Here is a 22,340-nt window from a genome sequence, read left to right on the forward strand (position 1 = left end):
AGAATTTAGTGCGTCAGCAGAACGCAAGGCACCCTCACTGAAGTAAGGGGGGGGGGGGGGGGGGGGGGGGGAGTAGTGTGATTTAAATAACACATGCGAATGAAGTCAGTTTTAGTCTTTGTTTTGGAAGTGGTTTGTTTTGTTTTGTTTTGCTTGGGAAGTTTGACCAAAAATGTGAACAGTAAAGGTTTAAAATTTTTAAGCTTATTATTGCGAACGTGTGAGCGAATTTTTTTTTATAAGAAGACGATTTATGTTTGTTGAAATACAGTGAAAAGAATCTGTGCATAGTTTCGAGTAAATAATTTACGAGATGTTTAACTTGCGTCAAAAGTGCACTAGAAATAGCATAAATTATGACGTAGTAAGGATGCTAAACAATTCGTGTTGGACGTACAACACTCTCGAGGGTTGAGTTTAATTTAGTGGAAGGAATTTCTCGCGTAATGTTTCTTCCGTGCCATCTCCTGCTGTTTGACGAATCAAAATTGACGTACGAAACGAACCCGTAAAACTTTCGGGTGTCTAGATGTGCACGTTGTCCATCAAACACCGTCTAACGTCTTACGTCTAAGTTTAAGCGTCTGATGAGTAACTGTGCTCTCGACACACGTCGATAGCAAAGGCAAAACGAGCTGGTGTGGTTTCTACGTGCTGTAGACGAGACACATAATGCTTAAAACTTGTCTTCAACAGCTAGGAAGGAGTGTATGCGGGTGTTTTGTTTCGAGAAAAAATTAGTTTACTTTTTGAAGTACACAGCATGAACGATGTTCTTTGGCGCGCACCTACCAGCAAGCTAGACGAAAGCTTGCCGGCTATCTTACTTTTCACGGGTAAGTGTGCTCTAAACCCACTTTTCACCACCGTTTCCGACGGGGCCCAGGAATGAAAAAGGTGTTTTCGGTTTTGCTCGCCGTAGGTGCAGCGTCCTCTTGTAGTAAGCCGTCTTAGCTGCGGTCGGACATGACGAGCGGTCGAAAGCACTTACGGGAGCCAAAACAAACATTTAATTAATGAGATTAGCGCGGATGAACGATCGCGTTCTGGCCGGTTCGTACGTACAGTACGAACGGTTTGCGTCTCGTGTTTGGTTTCGTGTGAAATTTCCTCCCATGCGCTTGCTGGTTTTGCTTTTCTTGAAAAAACCATCCCTTACCCGAACCTCGGTACCCCGGTTGAAGACGTTTCCACTAACTTTATTACCGATAATTTACCTACCGTCACACAACAATGCGTGGCGATGGTGTTGGCAAGAAGGTTAATGTGGTGGAAATTCCATTATGAAGGTAATATTTTTAATAACATCATCTGTGACACCGTTTGTTGCCGTTGGCAGGTTGGATGATAAAGTTTAGTGCAGTTTACTAATTACATTGGAGTTACAGCTGGTGGAAGATTGCACAAGAGTTGCTGCTAGTTTGTAACTGTTTTGGTTGAACAATGCAGCTGGTGTCGTAATTTTATTTTGTAATTATTATCCAGCAAAGTGTAGACTAAACATGTAAACATGCGCTGAAGCTGATCGTTATAGGCAATGAAATTACTCCCACATTACAGCGGCCTTTCATGTATTGGCAACACAAGGATTGTCGATCGTGAAAATGCTATAAACTACGACTTTATTGCCAGCAAACGATCGTGAATCTCACATATTATTGAGCACTATAAACCTTATTGAGGCTAGACGATGTGCAGTACACTGCACATTTTATGTACTACTTTATATGCAGATATTCGTATTATTGTATTTATTTGTTGTGCATTTTATTCATTTTGATGCTGGTATCTTGATCTTTATGAGAGCAATTTTAATAGCGATTGTTCTTTAATTTTTAAACAATGACGGATTGCTAATAATGATGTGGGTTTCTTTGAGTACCTGATGAAATGAGGACACATGAAGGAACTATCTATAGCACAATGCCAAGCACAAACCATCATAAAGTCCTATGGAAAATTCAGAGAATGCGTAAACCACTATAAGTATAAGCTTCATAATAAAATGTATTAAAATACAAGACCTAGCGTCAAATGATGGCTACTTACAAAGAGAATCATTGATTGATTTATTTCACATTGAAGATAAATCTGTAAAATTAGAATGTTGGGGAGTCCATGAAATGCTTGAGGAAAAACATATTTAGGAGTCTGTAGTGTATGGCTCATGATCTCCGCTTGTTATTCTGCATCCTGTTGAACCACTCCTCATCACCTGGATCCCAGTGGAGATCTAGTCTGCCGTGACATCTTATTCTTCTTCTTCTTTATTGGCACAACAACCTCAAGAGGTCTAGAGGTCTACCATTTCTGGCTTTATTTGACAATATTTACTCGCAACCGGTTCAGGTGAGATATTGAACCTGTCCTGTCATGTAAAGGTGCGTAATATGTGTAGCCATTCCTCCACATTTGAAGAGAACATCATAAGTTATAGTTGTCCTGAACTCATGAACTTTTCCAAGCCAACAGTATTTTTGGGCAGTTGGGCATTTGCCAGGACAGTTAATGTTAGTGAAAGGATTCACGAAAAAAGCTCCACAATAGTATAGTGTTACAGAAGAATATTGTACCAGATTATACAGTACTTTAGCTGTCACTCGATCAATCTCTCCGGGAAGAACAGAGACTGAAGGACATCAGCCGGGCTCGTTCTCTTTTGCTTCAACCATCGAACGACATATATCGTAGGATAAGGTATAACTTCTATTTTATAGCAAACCAATCGACAGAGACCTTTCTGGCTTTGTGATGAAGATCATCTTCGCCAATATCTTCATTCATCAACAGTGAAGGTTAGCGATCGAATCACATCCGGACTAGACTTTTCCCTGTCCTAGTGTTTGTGTGGGGTTATTTTGCTTCTATATACTTAGTCTACTTAAACATTCCCATCACTTGTACGGACGCATTAAATTTACTCCACATAAATGTCAGGTCATTAAACCTTGTCATTGTTTCTATATTATAGTTCCAAATGAAGTAGTCTGCTTACAATTGCGTGCTAAAAAAGTTTATGCGACTATTTCTAAAGTTGATAATTTATCATAAGAAAAGAAAACCCCGAAAATACTGGCACCACCCGCGCCATGTTTACAAAAGCATCGGACGCAGCGTATGATATTTGCGTGCCTAATGTGTTTATATTCTGCTCGCCGCTCTATCTCCACCTCACCCCCCAACCCAGAGGAAACCTTGCCCCCGCAAAAATTCAATCGGCATTTGTGCGTGTTTGAAGTTTTGGTCTTTTTTTATTGCACTCATAGTTGCAGCGATAAGCATGTTCGCACAAAATGTCATATCTATTAACAAGCTCTTCCCCTTTCGCATTTGTTCGGTGTTGGAGGGGACTGGCTTTTTTTTTGGTTGTGCCCCACAAAACCATATCTTACCCACCCACCCATGTTTTGCGAAGGTTTAGTGGAGCGGATTGGAATGGTTTTAGTGGCCTGTACCCCCTTGTGTCAGGTGTGGGGCGCAGTAGCAGTGTGGTGTTACTGTATGTTTTAGTAGAGGTTCGAGGTTTTCCACCCTCGGGTTTTTGGGTGGAAGTTTTTTGGGCCGGATCAGCATAAAATTGCGGCCGGTTTCTTATGATGAAGCACCGAAAAGGGGTTGTGTTTGGTGGTGGTGGTGGCGGTGGGCAAATGGGTGTTCCAAACTGGTTGTGATGCGAAATGTGTTTGTTTAATATTGTTGTGCTCTTTTTTCGTTGCGGAGTTGATAAGCATTGCCGATGGGAATATTGAACCCCCAAAACGGAGGATATTGACCTTGAACTCTGTTGAGTATGGGAACAGGTTATTTCAAAAGTAATCTTAGCTGTGAATATGCGTTATATTATTTATTTATTATATCCGTTTGTTAAATCGGTTCCAGGCTTTATAAAACATCGCACCATTCGCTTCATTAGCGCAATCGCTCATCAGTGTCTATCTGAAGGGAGACCCGATCTGAGACCATAGATATGAAGAAATAAATCCAAACACCGTCCGACATTACGATCCACCATTAAAGACACCTTTCAGATGCCTACCGGCGCGCTTATCCTGACAATCCGTAGCTGCCGGTTCTCTGACCGGTTCTGACAACTTTATCTTCCCCGGCACGATGGCTTCCGTTTTCGTCCTGCAGTGTGTCGGTGCCTCCCAGTGCACGTTCCCTGCTGTTGTGCGACTGCACCGGCACAATGGACATTCCGAGGGTCAACATTTTACGACCGGTTAGTAGGATGCAAACGCATGCCGAATATGTGCACCGTACGTTCCTCCCTTCAGAAGGGTCGCTTTGATTTATGACATCGCACTGCAGCAAACCGACCCCGTTGGTAGGATCTCGTAGGATCGCTCGTGCTGGGCGAACTACTCCGAGAACACAAAAAAGGAAAGGTACGATCGGCTCGAACACGGGGTAATATACCTTGGCGATAGTGGCTGGCAAAGGGACGATTGGTGTTAGAATCGTTTGCAGCTGTGAGATGTTGCGCGAGGTTGTCCAAGATCCTTTCGATCCTTTTTTCGAGCCTGAGCTGAGCGGTTGACGGTGCAGACGTTAGGCGCTGAAAACGATCGGAATGTTTCGGTACAAATGGTTCGCCTCGGTCGTTAAAATGGGAGCGATCGCGTGTGTTGGGAACCATGTTTTTTTTGCCGCTGTTTTGAGTTGATGAGTTTAAACTTTCAAGAATGCTTCAGAGCAACTCGAGTACCTGTTTTGGATGAAGTTTTCCCAAAGCCAAAGGAATGAAAGCAGTCATTCTTTACTGCAAACAAAAGATCCAACGTAGAATGAATGTTGACGGTCGTAGAGACTCTGACACTGTGCCACGGTGTTGACAGTTCCCAGTGACGTGCAGTGGACGCTGGCGGGTCAATCTTTTCTGCTTCAGAACGTGAGAACTTAAATCCAGCGATTAAGTTTCGAGGTTTCGCTTTTTCTCAAGCAAAATGGGATCGTCATCCTTTGCTCATCTCTCCTGGGATCCCCTCTACGTGGGATTGTCGCGTTTACACAGCAGGAGTGAAGATCTTCGGACATTCTCCCGGAATGCAGTACGATTAATCTCTGGTGGTGGTGCGATGCAAAGCTCGTTACCTGTGCCTTGGTTGCAATTCTTGGTTCTGCATGTTGTTTTACTTTTTTCCCCTCTTCAAACCGTGTGCTTCCCTGCCGGAATCTGGAAATGGTGCAACGGAATGGTAACGGACATCCAGTAGGTTGAAGTGTTTTGTTTAAGGCTCGATCGCGCCAGTCTCGGTCCGAATGATTCGTAAGAATTCTGAATGCTTCTTACGCGTTCTTCCATTCTCTCGTCTCGTCTGGCTTTTTGTGCAGTTTTGTGTATGCTTAAGCACGGCTTATAGATGTCCGGATAAGCAGCGGTTCGACCATGTCCCTGCTGTTGGCCATCCGGCCCTACCAAAGCTGCTGCTAATCCACGTACACGACGTTCTACTCGATCGCGCGGATCGTTCGAGTGAGCGAGAAACGATGGTACTGCTTCGTCCGAACGGTGGATTTGCATCTTCTTTTTGTGATATCCACCTCAAGTGTCGTGCCGTTCGGGGTGGGCGAACGGAAAAGCAACTTCTCGAAACGACATGTGATGTGGTCGATGATTTTATCTGTGCAAGCAAACCGATCGGATAATAGGGCTTGATGTAGCGTAATGGAGACTGACTGCCAGGGGAGACGGTTCGTATTGGTATCCTGTGATCAGATTTGTGTTTTGGTTGGAATTGCATCAACGTCAAGGGTAGGAAGGATTAGCCTAGAAATATTGGAGAACTGATCGATACGTTAAGAATGCAATGTTAAGAAGTTCAGTTAAGTGATATTGCAACTCCCAACTTGGAAGTAACGTATTAAAAGCGACGGAAGAAAAGGAAGCATCAAGGTATTACGAGCTAAGTAGCTTTACGATTCCAACCAGGATTGGGTATCAAATAAATTTCTTCCATCAAATAACTCACCTCGCCATGTGCTCCACGCAGTTCTCAAAAGTGAAACCAAACGAGTCTCCGATTATGGAGGATGAACTTAGGATTTGTGTTCAGCGTGGGCTACGGTAGATGAAGAAATCTGAATGAATGTTGATCAATTTTGATAGCAAAATAAAGTATCGACCACAACCTCACCTTACGTCATATCTCATATGCATGCATCCAAGGTTTGATGGTGCCTTATCGTATATCGGTCATATGTGAAAATTCTTTTGACAGTAGCATGAGACTTGCAACATTCGTCCACTATATTTGGGATATCTATCGGGCGGGTGCGTCTTGTCGGACGTAGTTTACAAGGTTTTGTTTCCTTGACGTTGACAGATAATTACCTAATCCAACACGTGGACGCACACAACCGGCGGGACAGATCCATCCACCCACCGTCTGGTTGAGTCTAGTCAGCGTGTGCTTAGAAGATGGTGTCGTCTCTCGGAAGACACCGTCCCCCATTCCACGCTTGTTTGGACGATCACATCCGATCCGTACGCGGTTAGACGAAGTTGGAGGAGTCTCGTTACCGGCCGTAACGATGTTTGTGCCCGTGTACGACACGCTCTTGTTGGCCAGCGTTTCTGCTTCTGTCTAACAGGTCGTTCCTTGTTGCGCGTGTCCGTCCATCGGTGGGATCGTGATGAATGAAACGAAACCAAGAATAAACTGTGCTTCTTGGAAAGGTGAGCGTGCGTATTATGAGAAGCAGTATATAGTGCAAACAAACACACCAACCATCCAGTGGAGATGTCGTCAGGCGACGGTTTGACATATACCGTCCGGGGTGGGTGTGACACTAATGGCATCTTCATCTTTGATAATGGATGAATCTTCTTCGCATGGGGTGGTAAGGAGCGTGGAACACTGCAGCTAGACGGATGGAAATAGGCTTACATCATGCCATCCTGGAGAAGCGTTATGGAGGACCGGCGAGAAATGAATGATCGCATGGTGAAAAGTTAAGAAGGAGCTAATCCCCACTGATGTGTGATTGTCGAGAGTAAAACAAGCAATATAGACAGTATTTCAACGAATAATGTCATGAAGAGGTTGATCTTTTAAAATCCTTACTCGTTCGGAATATGCACCAAATTTGAAACTTGAAGTTGATGTAAAAAAAGTAGATTCTTGCGACCTGTCTTGGACGTGTTCGAGAAGAAATAGTCCTCCAGTCTGTGGACTCTATTAACATAGTTATGCTTATAGTCATTTCGCAAAAAAATACAAAACTCGTACGATCAATTAATCACTGGTCGCATTTCACCTGTCGCCTTCGGGGAAGTGGTGGTCGCAGTGCCTCAGATAAGACTGCGGGCCAGGCTGAAACAGGTGAAGATTTCTGCATTCCACATAATTTGCTTACTTAACTGGGCGAGACGAGAGAGGCAAAATGTTAGCAAGAAAAGAAAGCTAGCAAAGCCCTGGATCAACCAGTTCTGCGGTTGTATAAATCGTAAATCAGGTTGAACAAGCCGAACGCAGCCGATATTTCTATATCTATTCCAGTTCGCGTAACCGGCAAAGTGATCGTGATCGCTTTCACGAGAAGCGATAGCTTAAACGCAACTTTCAAAAGGTGCCCCATTACAGCATGAAATGTTGCAAAGCTTTAGAATTTAAATGTGCCATTGTTCTGGCGTTCGAACTTCGCCCATCGATCTTCGCCCAATGGCCACGTCCAGGGATCGCGTGATGCATGGCGTGTCCACACTGTTACAGGCGCCATTTTATGTGTTGTTCGCAATGCTTCCGGCGGGGCGCATCATGCCTTCCATCGAACGGCATCTGTAATTATTTATTTCCCGTCAAGCATTCCTTCCCATGTTTTTCTGTGCCCCCAAACAACGCCGGGCCCATCTGGCTTGGATGGACAGTCAGTGGACAGCAGTTTTGGGACGTTTTTCATCAATCAGAGAACGGAAAGTAAACGAGCCTCGGAGAGGTGATGTCGATCGCGATATATTTTGTCGCAGAAGAGTATCAGCAAGGAAGAACACTCACACACATTTGTACACATAATTTCTTAACAAAAAAAATGGACGATGGTGTGACGCATACTTTCTCGTTTCTCGGAAATGAGCGGAAAATTTATGCTTCCCAAGGTAAGAACGGGGCAAACAGCAGCAGCCGCCGGTGGGAAACGATTTATGATGGCATCATGATCCCCTCGCGGTAATTTCGTGCCACTTTCCTTACCATCTTCGACCGTTTCGGCATTGCCCTGTTGTCTTGGGAAATGATTGAGTGGCGCAAGAGAGCAAGAGAGAGAGATGGAGCTAAAGGGAAAAAGGGCCAGACTAGACAGGGAGATTTGGTGAACCACAAGGAAGACTGCTAGAAGCAGAAAGAAACTAACGATCAACAGAAAAGCAGCACACAGCACTCATCTTAAGGATGGTCATCTTCACCTGTGCCTTGCGCCTCTGCGCCCGAGCCCTGAGAGCACGATTTAACGAGGTCCGGTCAATCGGACCCGATCATCGACGTCAGCCCTTTACCGGACACATATACACGCAGCGTTGAATACCCCGGCGGGGCCAAGAATTTTGAGCACCTCGCAACCCCGCGGTGGACACACAATCCACCTCCCCCCACACCCACCGTGTTTTCGAGGGTTGATGCGATGTGTGCGCTGTTTTTTTTTTGCGCTGCTCCACCTCTAGTTGGATTCCTTTCTTTTCGCATTCGCCACGCGATCGCACGGGGTGCAGTTTTGGAACGGCGGCATCCAGTACAGCAGCATCCAATCGCTCGTGGATGAAATCAAAGATACAACGAGAAAGAGAGAAACACACACACACAAGAGGAGCTGTTGCCGAATACCGTCCAAACATCGATCCGATCGCTCGCTCGGACGTAATAAAGCTCTGTGGTTACGGTTACGGAACGGAGGGAAAGCAGCGAGGAAATGAAACAGCACACAACAAGCCGAAAGAAGCAAACGCTTAAAATCCCGAAAATGATGCTGGTTCTCGGTTGGGGTTCTCATCGAAAGCTCATCATTGTTGGCCAAAAAGAACCGAAATGGTCCTGTCGTTTAATAAGTGTTTTTCTTGTTCTTCTTCGCACTTGGACTTGGAGCTGAGATGATTGCCAGGGTGGTAGAGGGAGGGCGGGGGGGGGGGCGAGGTGCTGGTGATGATTTTTTTCCCCCGTACCTCAACAGGGATGATTTTCCTAAATTGACTTCTATTGACCGCCCCCTACTGCATCGTTTAAAGCCTCTTGACGAAAGAACTCTCGAGGTGGTTAAAGATGTAATTCCCAGTGTCCGGGATAATGGTTCGAGTTTTCCATCCCATACCGGCTGGGGTTTAAGGTAAAAAGGGGCAGAAGCACTGATTTTTGCGTTTGTTTTCAAATAATTGCTTAATATTATTGATGAAAATAAATAAATAAATTTATTTTATGTGATTTTATTGGAATAGAACAATTGAATATTTGGATATTGGGAAGTTTATAATCTTTGGAGGTTAGAAAATGTTATTATAATGTTGTGTGTATCCGAGTATCTAGGTTGAAATGTCTTCCTTATCCCAGTCTTCCACACAAAGCTCTCTTTTGTTTCCCTGAAGGCAAACTAAATCTTTCGGAAAAATTAATTCAACTTTACAGTGAACTTATAGTAGGAACATCTTCGAATTCGCGGCATAACGACCAGACCGTTCATCAGGGTTAAGACATTAATGTAAGACTTACTGGTGGATTTCCCTATTTTTATGGCGTTTATTTTATCACGTACATTATGGGGTTCATAATTGATAATGGCCCTGTTTAGTATTTCATTCGAAAAGCAAACAAATACCAAAAATTATGTATTATAATGTGTTGTCTCATATGGGTAGTCATTATTTTTGCATTCTCTGTCGGTAACAACGTTCAGGGGTGGTTCTAGCTCCGTTTTCCCTTCGATGTGGAACCTTGCGCAACAGCCGAACACTAACTGGACTCTCAAGTAGGAATTTAACTCTTGAGCAAAGCTCGATGGGCAAAGCTTCAATGATCTTCAAAATAAGGCATGAAGAATCGTGTATGGCAGTATGATGAAAAGTGATTTTTTGTTCAAAAAAAGATGAAGTATTACAAAAAATCTCCACACACTGACGTGGATGCTACGATGTATGTGCCTTTGTTCGGCGTACTCAATGTTCTACTAATTCTTCGAAATCGCCCAAAAAGTGTAAAGGATTAAATTTACGTGTTTTTGTAAATATTATACTTATCACGCTGCCACCACCAGCCGTCGTGTTTGATTGCAGTCAACACGGGTTAAGGAACAGAGAAGATTTGTACGGTCGATATTTAATAAAGGATCCTATTAAATGGCGTCCGTTGCGTTGTGCGTGATTGATGAGCGGTTTACGGGTTTAATTGGCGCAAGTTTAGCTTCTGGTTCTGTGGCGGCACTCCGGCCATTCTGCGCGAGAACCGTAACGCGTCCTCACGCGTCCGCGAGAAACCACACTTTGCAGGAGAAAAGTATGAAAGAGGATCAAATTTAATGCCTGTTGTAAAGTTGGCCAGTTTTGAATTTGCTTTAACGGTCGCATACTAGAAATACGATGCGATTTTTTGCCACATTTGTGGTCAACCTTTTTGAGCTGGAAATGAATTCTTCGAAAAATTCCGCTGACCATTGTGAATGGGATTGCCGATGGCCCAGACAGCATCATTAGCCACGATCCGCACATTAGGCGTCTCATGTTACCACGGTTTCAACTGAGAGTGATTTTCTCTCCGCCGTACAGCCGTTCTGGGGATGACTTTGAACGCCAAACGTCATGTCGTTTTTTCCATATGAAGGTGAAGCCCATTGGGAATGGCTGTAACTAGCACGACGCAAGGTTTCACGCTCAGCCAGAAATTAATGCGTATTTTTAATAAATCCCTAAATAGCAATGAAACAGCAGGTAATTTTAAATTTTCCCGATGCTATCAGGTTCGTCAGGGCAGTAGTTTGCATTCGGCCGTCCGTTTATTTTCTAATATGAATCATCAGGCGTACGAATTTGGCGAATAAAAACCGGTCACGTTCCTGCAGCGGGCCCGTTTATCGCCAAGCGACAACTTGATCCTTCCAGCATCTAATCAGGTGGTGTCACCGTGTCCGCTCGGTGTTTGCAGCCGGGCGGCAGCGCGATGCGTAGTGAGACGTGGGTCGTAAAGTATACATGTTTATTGACATCTTCCCCTCCATCGAGAGCGACAAGGGCGACCAGGGCAAAAGCATGCAGTGTGCCGCTGGTCGCGTTGGCAAATTCTTATTCCCAAGGTTTTTTTTGTTTCTTATTCCGCTTCGTTTAGTGTTTTAGCATCGACTTAAGGCCTAACGGTGTGCGGTCCTGCCAATGAGATACCTGTGCACGTATTAATCTCGAACCGTGTGCTCCCTACCCGATGCGCCTATATCCTTTTATCGTAAATTATACAACTTTATGATCGACTGCGGTCCGTCCGGCAAAATGAACGTTTGCGGGAAAAAGGAAGGGATAGAGAAAGAGAGCGTCGGCATAATTCATCAACATCAACATTGTTGCGCATATTGTGTAAGGTGTGGATTATCCATCACGTTCAGTTGCAATTGCGGTAGCGGGCGCATCAGTTTCCACAGGAACGAATCCGAACGGCGCCCATACATGATCCTCGCCGACGGGGGAAATAATACCCCCGGTGGGGGAGTAAAAGAAAACTCTTCAATGTTTCTCCTGTTTGCTTTGTTTTTTTTTGTCGCTGTGATGTCAGCACAACCAGAAGGAGGCCGTAGAATGCAATCCGTTTCGGTTCGTAAACTCGGTTTCCGAACGTTTCCAGTTTACAGCTCTGGCCGGCATGATACACGGGATACGTAAACAACAACGTGCCTTGAACGGACGTGCCAAATGGATGGAATTCTAACGAAGCAAAGACGGCAATAAGAAACAAAAAAATAAAAAAAAACAAGCGACACCAGCGACTGGGTCCATAAAAATGACACTACTTTGCAAAATGTTAATCATTTTAATGACGGATTTCGTTACGGTGCGATGGTAGTTTGGGCAGTTCCGGCATGTTATATGCTCCGTGTTTTGCGTGAGGGCCGGATGAGAAGGAGTGACCGTTTTCATGGTTAGTTTGTGCTTGCGAACATTGAATTGAAAGTGTTTGTTAGTTTTTGGTTGGTTGAAACATCTATTTTTGGTCATTAAAGTTATGAGCTTCACGATCTTTTTCTTATCGTGTTGAAACAAATCCCAAAAAGATATTAAATATTGATTTGTGAAGACTGCTGTACAGGACATTAGAATCTGCTGGTTTCGGAGTTGCGTCATGAAGCTATTCTTAGACATCTGGACATAGTAACCTTGAGCATTGGTTGAATATCGACATTTTGACTTGATATTCCCACTAAATAGATCCGATCTTCAACTCCACAAAATACTCACTCTGATGATCGGTTTTTAGTCTGCTCGCTGGACGAAACTGTCCACTGCTGGACGAAATATTCATTAGCCTATTTTTTGGCCATGCTAGATCCTGTATTTCACCTTGAAGCTGATATGAAATTATTCAACCACAGTTACTATCTGTCAATCGTTATGAATAAGTTATGGCACCGATTGATACACCCAAAACCTAACCAAAAACAATTTACTTGATAATCAATGCATAATTTTTCCCCCCGCTGGCCCAAAGATCCCTATCGTCGATAATTGGTGCCATTGAATCGTGAATGCCAACATTCAGCATAATGAACCCCTCCCACCCCCCCATCAATATTCGGCACCCCGTTTGAGCGGGGTCGGTCTTTAGATAAACATCTACCGCAATCTACGGAACCCGGCGTTCGTGCCTGACTACGCCGGGCTGCGACATAAAGGCGGCTAATTAAAAATGCAACTCCAGCGCTAGTGGACGTGACTGCGGCGACAAGATAGCCCCGTCGGCCGGCAACACAGTCGGAACACCAGTCTGATTGGTGTTGCAGCTGTCGGGGTGAAGGTGGCACAGGTCACCTGGAACCGCGGGGTTAGAACCTTTTGAAGCTTTAATGAAGCGCCGAAAATCAACCGCGCGCCGAAGGGTGAAGAAAATCTCGCACTCTTATCCGCCCGGCGGATCTGTGGTTGGCAAAGTTTCTGCGGCACCACCGTACGAAAACGACCCGGTTGTACAGATAATACACATCCATATCAATTTACGGCGCCGTTTCGGCGATGAGATTTGGGAAGGTGTGAATGTGAGCTGGAACTATGGGTACGGTACGGTACGGTCGGATTGATTTATGATGCACCTGTTGTTGCTGTTGAGTTGGGGGTGTGTAATACAAATCGGGTGGTGGGTTCACTGTTTTTTTCTTCGTCTCCTTTGTTATGAGTCCCGCTGACCTTTTGCGTGAATGCCGGCGGGATTTGGCGGGAAGCGTGTGTGTGAAGATAAGGTGAAGTGCGTTACGCACCGTTGGAGCATTGCAGAGGTTCACACTTATTATGGCCCACCCCACACGAACCCGACAATGGCGCTTCGGTGGCGATAAACCTCCAGAATTCACCCCCCCCCCATCTCCCTTGATACACAATTTCTACTATCTTTCTTTCTCACTCGCTGGTGTTTTTTTTGCTCTTCTTTGCAGATAAGTGAACCACCAGCCACCAACCGGCACCGGTAGCATCCACGCGCGAAAAAGGTATGTACGCGCGTATCATTTTACTACCTTCGTTCGCTGTTGGGCGTTAGAAACAAACGGGGTGACATAACTTATGCGAAGTAATTCCGCCCGCGAACACTTATCACACCGAACCGGGCCGCGTGTGGAAGGATCGCTATATATGTCTCTCGGTAGTATCCTAATTACTGGTGCCTATTTGCTATCCGATTTATCTCATTAGCAAACTCGGAATCTGGCCGTTTGCGTGGCGTAAAAGGGTACGTTACGGTGGCTCGGTAGCGGCACTAGAATGACTAATTTTCTTTACATTTCATTAAGCCCCAGCGTATCCTGGGTACTGTTTGTCTGATGCTGGGCAAACACGGGCAAACCACAGGCAGAGACCGTTGTTTGAGACTTCTCGGCGGACGGTTGTTACATGGCAATACTTTGTTGCCGCTAGAACAAGTCCCCATAAATTAAGGTACTCGTGCGTTTTGGTTTCGCCTTGAAATTCCCTTGACTTCCTTCTGCTGGCTCCAGGCCAGGTAAGTCTTTCGAAAACCCAACCCCTCCCCCGTTTTATCCTGCCGGGTTTTGTACGATAAGTCGTAAACAGTGGAACACATCTCCGGGAAACATACGGGAAGAATCAATAAACTAACGCCACCTGTCTCTCGGTTCGGTGTTGTGTATCGTTTGGTGGGCACACACACACACTGGATAACTCCGGCCCAGAAGTTACCAGTTACCAGATATTTTCTCAATCGTATTATTGTTCAAACAAAAACGGTACGGTATGGTGGTCTTGCGCGCGAAGATAGCAGGTTTGTCCAAGTTCCCCGGTTGCATCACCAACCGTCAAGTTGCGCGCAGGTTCCAACGTAAACTCCCATATGTCTCCGCGCCGGGTGTCTAGTACTGGCAGTGTCGTTTGTTTGTTTCTTGTTAGCTATTCTGGTTAACACCGGAGAGATGATCTACCCGTTACTAATGTTGGGGGTTTGGTTGAGTTTTCTCTTTTGTTGTTCTTCTTTCCATTCGTGCACCACAAATCCCATCAACACGCAGAGACGGCAACTGACGCCCCTACGAATGTCCCACACGTCCCCGGGTGCGGACGTGGACCGTCGAGTTGTCCAGCGTAGCAGCTTCCAAAACGAAGAAAAAAAAAACCAGGGGTCAGGTTTCGTTGGTGTGTTCCGACTCCAATGCCGACTCGCACTAATTGACAGCGCGGTATAAGGTAGCGGGTAGTGTATGGAGGGATGGGGTATGGTGATGTTTATTTTAAAAATTGGTGGCGTACATAATATACATATATCAATCAGTAGTCACGTCAAGCGCGTCAGCATCCAGTGAAGAAGTTGGTCGCACCCAAACGCAACCAGTAAGTTTATGCTCATGACTTCCTCTGAAGTCGGCAGAGTCTTGCGCTCTGGGAATGTCTATATTGGCCGAGACTAGTTAGAGATACGATATCTTCGATCTTTAGTTTGTGGACATCGAGTGAGTGCGGGAGTACTCACTTCTCGAACTTCTTGAACTTCGAGAGGGCTGCTCAATAAATGAATTTTTATTACAACAACCTACGATACAAAAAGCTGAAAAAAACTCGCTCTTAATTAAGCAATGTTTGACATCCACGCGATTAAACAGTGTACATCGCAATAAGATCACCATACTTGGCATAGCATCGAGTGATCGAGAATTGGAATCGATCTCTTACATAAGCCCAAACTAGGTACATTAAGCGAACACGAACCATCACTTGGGGGCGAGAATGGGGCAATATTACCAAAAATGGGTCGTCACTTTCTATTTTTGTGTGTGAAGAATTTCGTCCCACAAAAAGCCAACAAAAAAAAAACGAAACCCCACTCCCAAAGCGCCGTGGGTGGTTGGAAGACATCTTGTGGTGAAGTTTCGTGAAAGTGTGTAATTGCTCCTGCGGTGCTCACCGTTGTGGTATTGGTAACAAATAAACAACCACCCCGAAAAACACTTGTCCACCGGGGACTGGCTGCTGTATGAGACCAAAATTCATCGTTTCCGGCTTCGGTTAGCATCCTCAAGTGGCGTCGCCGAATCCACGTGATGTTCGTGCGTATTTCGATTTCGACTTGTGTCACGCACATTTTTTTTCCTCTCCGCTTGCGCAACGTACCTGGGTGTTCTTGGCGCCCCCTCTGGTCTCCGTTTTGAATGCGTTAATTTGATGCGCACGCGTGTGTTCTTGCGGTACCAACGGTACGATGAGCACGTGCCCGTGGAACACACCGCTTCCGGTATGGATGAACGATCCTCATCGCTTCCGGTGGATGACATCTATTTTCCCTTTCACCAGAGAAATGTCTGTGACGCTGGGTAGCGCTGCCCGTCCCTCACAGGAAGTGTGCCGTGTCGTATAGTTGTGTATTTTTTCTGGGTGGTCTGGCGAGAGAAGAAAATTGATAGGTTTCGTTTTGGGCCAAAACCCGGTTCCTTCCAATTAGACCACTTGAGTCCACCCAGGGGGGGCACGACAAAGCTGGAAGCTGCTACGGAAGTGAGTTCTATTAATCAGCTAATAATCAAACCCCTTCATCCATTGTTCCCTCCGGTGGATGGGAGTTACTGTTGCTGGGAACACCTCAGTTCCAGTTCCAGTGGCGCCAGTCAATGACGAACGAGATATCATCCATCCAGCATAAAAGCGTCCGTACATCGAAGAATGCCGAAACACACATGTCTATCTGTCTGGATGCAGATAGAGAGAGGAACGAGTGCCACTGTACAACAGCAAGCATTACGAGCCCCACGTTGCACGATGCGATTAGCTCGAACCCCGAAACTGATAAGCGGCCGACGGTTTTTTAATTGAAACCACTGCCAATCAATTGTCGCAACACCGTTCAAGGCGCAGGTGACTTTCGGTTCTTCCGGCACAGGATTACAAGTGGGGCGCTACGCACTGTCGGACGTGTGTGTGTGTTTTGGCGTGTTCTCGTGTATCAAGCTTTGTCGATGTTCGAACCGGTTATCGCATTCGAGATGTACTGCTTCGTAACGTGTCGTTACTGCTGCCCGTTACCTTATCAGCAGTTCTCCCGCGTTTCGTGTTTCGGGTGACAAACGGGGACGCCATCGCTGGCACACCTAGCGATGCTGGATGCTCTGATTGATTTCTCGACCAACTCGGGCACCGCTCGCACCCGGGCACCGTTAAGTCCTGTGGCGTTTGAGATCCCGGTGCACTTATCCTTTTATGGAACGTTGCTCGTAACGACCGGTAATTAGCCTAACCCTTGGGTCGACGTTCGTCAGCTCGATGCGATCCGATGGCCACTCTACGGTCCGTACACTTTTCGCAATAAAAAGAAGCTTCGTTTTCGTTAGGAAACAGTTTCCTGTGCGAGACTCCATTTCGTTTGTTTGCTTCGGTAGCAAATCAGTGAACAATGAGCCGTTCCCATGGTGGAAGGTTTTTTTTGTTGCTCTCAGAATTTTCTGTTCCTGTCCGAGATAAACTTAGATTCGCATAAAACCCCCTCTTTTCTCGCCCTGCCGTATGTGTGGAATGTAATGAAACAACACGATAAATGGGGATCTCCTTCGGGCAGGGAACAGAACTACGGGGTTGGAATGGATGACACCGGGCGCCTCGTAAATGTCACGTAATTATCATTAACCCGGCGGACAAGAAATGGCACAATAAGAGGCAGCTTGTAATTGTCGCTTCCAGCAAAGAAGAAAAAAAAGCAACCGCCTGCAACAGTAGCGAAAAGAAGCGGAATCTCAACAAGCAGACAGTTGTAATGGAAAATGGAGTTGGAGCTCAAAGTTGTTCTGCTCTTTCCCGCTGCTGGAGTGGTCCTAAAGGGATGTATGGAGAGTTTTGAAGTATGCTCCACAGATTAACACGCATAAGATTGGGTTTTGTTGCTTTGCTTTTGCAAGACAATTTCTGGACCTGAACAACCTTCCCATTTCGGTGTCCGGGTTATGCTTAGCAAACGCACATTTGATCGTAACCGAATGCATTTAGACGACAGGTTCGCTGGAACCGGAATTGTCTGGGGTCCCAATCCCAAAGTAACAGAAGTCATTCATTCCACCAGCAATCACAAGCGTACGCATCGAAATGCTGCCGTATTCCGGTTGTGGAATTTTGGTGCAAAATCCCAAGGAAACCGACGAGAAAAAACAACACTATCTTCCTGTTGCGGAAAGCCTCCGTAAGCCATCCTCCTGCCGGGCTGGTAGGACACTTTGTATTCCAGAAGCATTTTCGGTCTGGAGCGGTGGTTTTTTTTTTATTTTCGTTGTTCGCTCCGCGTTCTTCGAAAACTGTTGACCATCCGACACCGGTGCCAACCGTTTCCAGTGATGGTGAGGTTGGTGACGTTTACTATTCAACTTCTTGTTCATTCTCAAATGCAGAATCAATGTTACCCGGCCTGGAAAAAGCCTTGGGAGAACGGGGGTATGTGAAGGGAGGAGCAGGATGGGCAACAAGTTCGTGAGAAAATTTCCAAAATTTCCAAAACCCTGGCTAAGGCCAAACGGGGAGAAGCAAAGTGTAAACAGTTTGTATGATGTTGGGGAGTTGTTTTTTTTTCGTCTGTGTGTTGGTTTCGTGCATGAAAACTCCATCGGTACGGCTGCATCCAGCATTTCACTCTGGTTGAACCCTGGCGGCAGTACAACGAATTTCCATCGATAAACGGGGAGCGATTGTTCGGGGTCCAGCTGGCAACCGGAGACGGTTCCAGCAAAGTTTACCCTTCCCCCCTCGTCTTCCACTTTCTGCTCCTTCTTCTTCTGCTGTCTCTCAAAAAAAAAAACGAAAACCAACGATGGAAAATAAAACACGAACCACTCGAAACGTGCTGCAATGGAAATGATGCATTTCGGCCCTGGCGCATCACCGTGTCCCCGAAATGTGTGCACGCTCATTATTGTACGGTTTGGCGGGACAAACTCCATTTTGGTGTTTTGTTTTTTGTTGTTGGTTCGTTTGGTTTTTCTTCAACTACGACTGATGATGGTAATTACTCGCAGTGAAAATGTCGGAAAATTGGGTATGAATTTTAATGCAATTTCATCGAACTTTGGCACGTTGGCTGAATACTAATACGCCCCCCCCCCCCCCACCCCCCCCCCCCTTGTCCGAAGGGATGCTGTTTCTGTTGTTGTTGTTTTGTTTGTTTTCGTTGGCCCAAAGTGTCCGTGACTTAAGATTACACATCCTCAGCCGAAAAGAAATCGCGATCGCGATGTATGATTGAATGGAATGTTATTTTCCTTTCGCGACACGATTACTGCGACGTGCGCTGAATGTCCAATCCAATGTTGTGCTTGAGGTAATGCGCGGCTACTGTACAGTATTTGCGTGATTTTTACACCTGAAGGTGCTTCATTTTTTTCTCCCCCATTTGGCCCATTCGGCCCAGACGGTCCCGGCTTTTCGTGCTCGTACACCTTCAGCTATGGGAGGGGACGGTTAGAAATGTCCCGGCCGCTGCGTCTGCTAGCTGCTAAAAATATAATTTATTGAACTGTCCCATTTTGACACACGCTTTCAAAACACGACCCATCACCCCGTTTCGTGTGCTCGTGTGAGTGTGCGAGTGTGTGTTGTTATTTCCATCGCCCTGCTGAGAGTGCATGTGGGGTAATTCTAACCCAAACCGAACTGCGGGACCGGCGATTCGGATTTGGTAGAAGGATTTGGCAGAAGGTAGGGTAGGGGAGGACATTAAGGGGTCCACCCTCAATAAAAAAAGGCCTACGCATCTCGAAAGTTGCCACCGGGCGGCGCGGTGGCAGATAGCAGAGCGCAACTAAATAAGATGTTTTGCTCTCGGACACCCCAAACAAGCGGAAGCGGTTCGTCCGGATCCGACTCCAGCTCGCTGCGGTGGAAATGATTAATTCTTGACCTGGATTTTAAAAAACCCACTCCCTGGCCGTCCGCATTGCCAGCTTTAACCGTGGGTTACCACCCGTTACCATCACTCGCACGTTGCATACGGTGCGGGTGGGATTAGATAAGGTGCAGCGTGCAGGGCCATCTTCAACTCATCCAACCTTAAAGCGGGCCACATTTGGGGCGCGCCGTTGGTAGGGGGCGGGAGGCAACCATCTTGCAAAACCGGGGTCTTACGTGCGCAACCACCCGGAATGACGGCGTCGGGGTTGACAAACCGGAATCAAACATTTGCATCCGTTGGGAAGGGTTTTCCCTCCAGCCGCTTTGTTTGTCATCGTCGTCATGCGGTGTCATTTCGTCAGCAGTTGCATGCGGTAGTGTTCGGGTTGCTGTTTTCTTTTCTGTTTTTTTTTTTTTTGGTGGGCGATATGGCGACCGGGACTCGGTGTGTGCTCGGTGTGGGGTAACATTTTCCTATCCACCTTTGTGGACAGTAGGAACGAAAGGAACAGAATTTTTTAGCTGAATTTTCTTACAGTTATTAACAAAAATCATGCTTTAGTCAAATTAAACAACCAAAACTGTAGTGCAGTTATTATTCCGGTGCGTTGGTTATACACCCCCCTAAAGGTATGCAATAAAAGACGCAATATGTTTAAGCTTACCTTTTAGACCCTTAATAAGCAAATTGCATACTTTTGGGCGTTTAGAGATCATTTGGCGGTGAAGTCACTATGCCACTATACAGTTGATTCTTTATAAGTTCATACCATCATCAAACAGCTGGCACATTATAGCTGTAACTCAAATGTTCAGCCGACCAATGCCGTTTTCCCCACAGTGCACTGGGTGGCCCAAGAACACCCACATCGGCAGTTGGTTGAAATCTTTTTTTTTTCGCTTTCACCCCTCTTCCCTTCGCTCCCTTCGCCTCTTCTATCACCTTCACCACCAACACACGCTTCGCTTCAGGTGAGCTAGAAAACGAAAGCAAACGACCGAATGGAAAGGTATCAGGGCGTCGTTGTACACCTTTGGCCCACGACGACAGACAGCCGTATGTGTGTGCCACCTGAAGATGCCAGAATCGAAGGCACGGGTATGGGCATTTTGAAAGAAGCAGCTATTTTTGTGACAGTATTTCTGCTCCCACCCACACCAAGCCATAACAGTCGCGGTGCAACTGCATATGCATCGCGGCGGGAACAGCAGTGCAAATGAAAATGAGTTGCACCTTCCGGGGACCGGATTTTCATTTCCATTTTGCAAATCCAAACAGGGGAAAATGATGCAGTCCTTCGTTACGTTCGTGTACTAGCGGGCTAGCGGGACGTATCTTTCGTGGCGCGGCTAAGGTGCATGGTAAGCGTGGTAAGAATTTAGAACGGCGCACTGATGGAACTGCATTCTCACTTTCGCCCGCTTCGCCGTTCCCAGTTTGTCGAGCAGAACTTTGTGGAGCATATATTTCACCACTGTCCTTCCCCGTACCGCTCTGCACCTTGCTAAATCCAACGTTCAAATACGACACGGTGTGCCTAATGTGTGCAGGTGGATACAGCAAAATATGACATTCATTTTCTGACGAATGTACGCCAACATTCGATACAAGGACTTCACCGTCCCGGCCGTGCTCGGGTTGGGTTCGGGGGATTGGCGAGTGACGGTAGTTTTTGTTTGTTTGTTTCCCCAGAATAAAAGGGAAAACGGAATGTAAATAGTGCTGAATGGAGTTTCCCCAGGTGAAAGAGTAATGGGATGAACCGGTCGGAGGACGTCCCAGTTTCGGAATTTTCAACAGTGAAATATGGAACACAGCTAGTCAGTGGCTTTAGGGAAATTGGAAAATACCACATCCTTTTGTTTTTTTTTTCTACTCTCGTGTAATGTTTTGCCTGCCCCTGTACTTACCTGTTGTCGCTAAGCTGGGCTTCGTTATTCAATCGTCCGACATGGTGTAACATTCGGTCGATAGAAGACCGCGACCGGGGGTAGGGTAGGTTATGTTAAATTTCGCACAACAAAACTATGCTAAGAAGCGGAACATTAGAATATTCCAAGCATCTGATCATGTAACAGCTGGCGAAGGGCGAAGGGACGTTTCTACCTTTTGATTCGGGGAATGAACGACATCTTATTGTTAGAAGCACAGCACGCGGTGCTACTGCAGGATGATGTAAACGGACAGGTATGGGTTGGTACAGTATGACACCGGCTTTTCCTGGCCTTCTGGGAAGATGATTAAGATGTACGGAAGTGATTCAGTTTACACGGGATGGTAAATAGTGCATGATTTCATCCAAATTCTAAGGAAGATTTACGGAAGATCACGTGCTGAGTAGAAAGCTATAAATATGGGTTATATTTTTGGGCGTGGGTTATATTTTTTGATATTCTTTTATGTTTTATATGGGAAACTCATGACGAATGGCCTGAATCTATCTAGTGTTACACAATTAATATTTATATTATCACAAAAGACAGTGTCTATGGTCCTTTCGTGACACTTTATTAATACGTGGAGTTGGTTTGATATTTTCTCAATTTTTCTAGCAGCAAAGAAGTCAAAAAAAGGAATTGATGACACCTGTGGTCACTTTTGTACCACTTAATTCTCGAACAATTAATTGTTGTGAAAATAATTTGTTACGATTCCATAATCGATTACAGCCACAGATGCCGTGCTCTTCTCTTACGAGCGAACCTTCCTCACGTGGGTGGTCGCCCACTTCCGCCTTCGCACCAAACGCATGACAAATGTCATCCGACGACCCTTGGGATGCCCTTTTCCGGCATCATCGGTTTC

General features: G+C 45.8%; 1 protein-coding gene across 1 annotated transcript in view; it reads left to right on the forward strand.

The window, feature by feature from the left end:
- LOC128310719 (interference hedgehog-like) overlaps positions 1–22,340 on the forward strand; it is an 82,820-nt gene that overhangs the window by 21,534 nt on the left and 38,946 nt on the right. The window lies entirely within an intron of this gene.

Source organism: Anopheles moucheti, chromosome 2 (assembly GCF_943734755.1).
Source record: "Anopheles moucheti chromosome 2, idAnoMoucSN_F20_07, whole genome shotgun sequence".
NCBI lineage: Eukaryota > Metazoa > Arthropoda > Insecta > Diptera > Culicidae > Anopheles > Anopheles moucheti.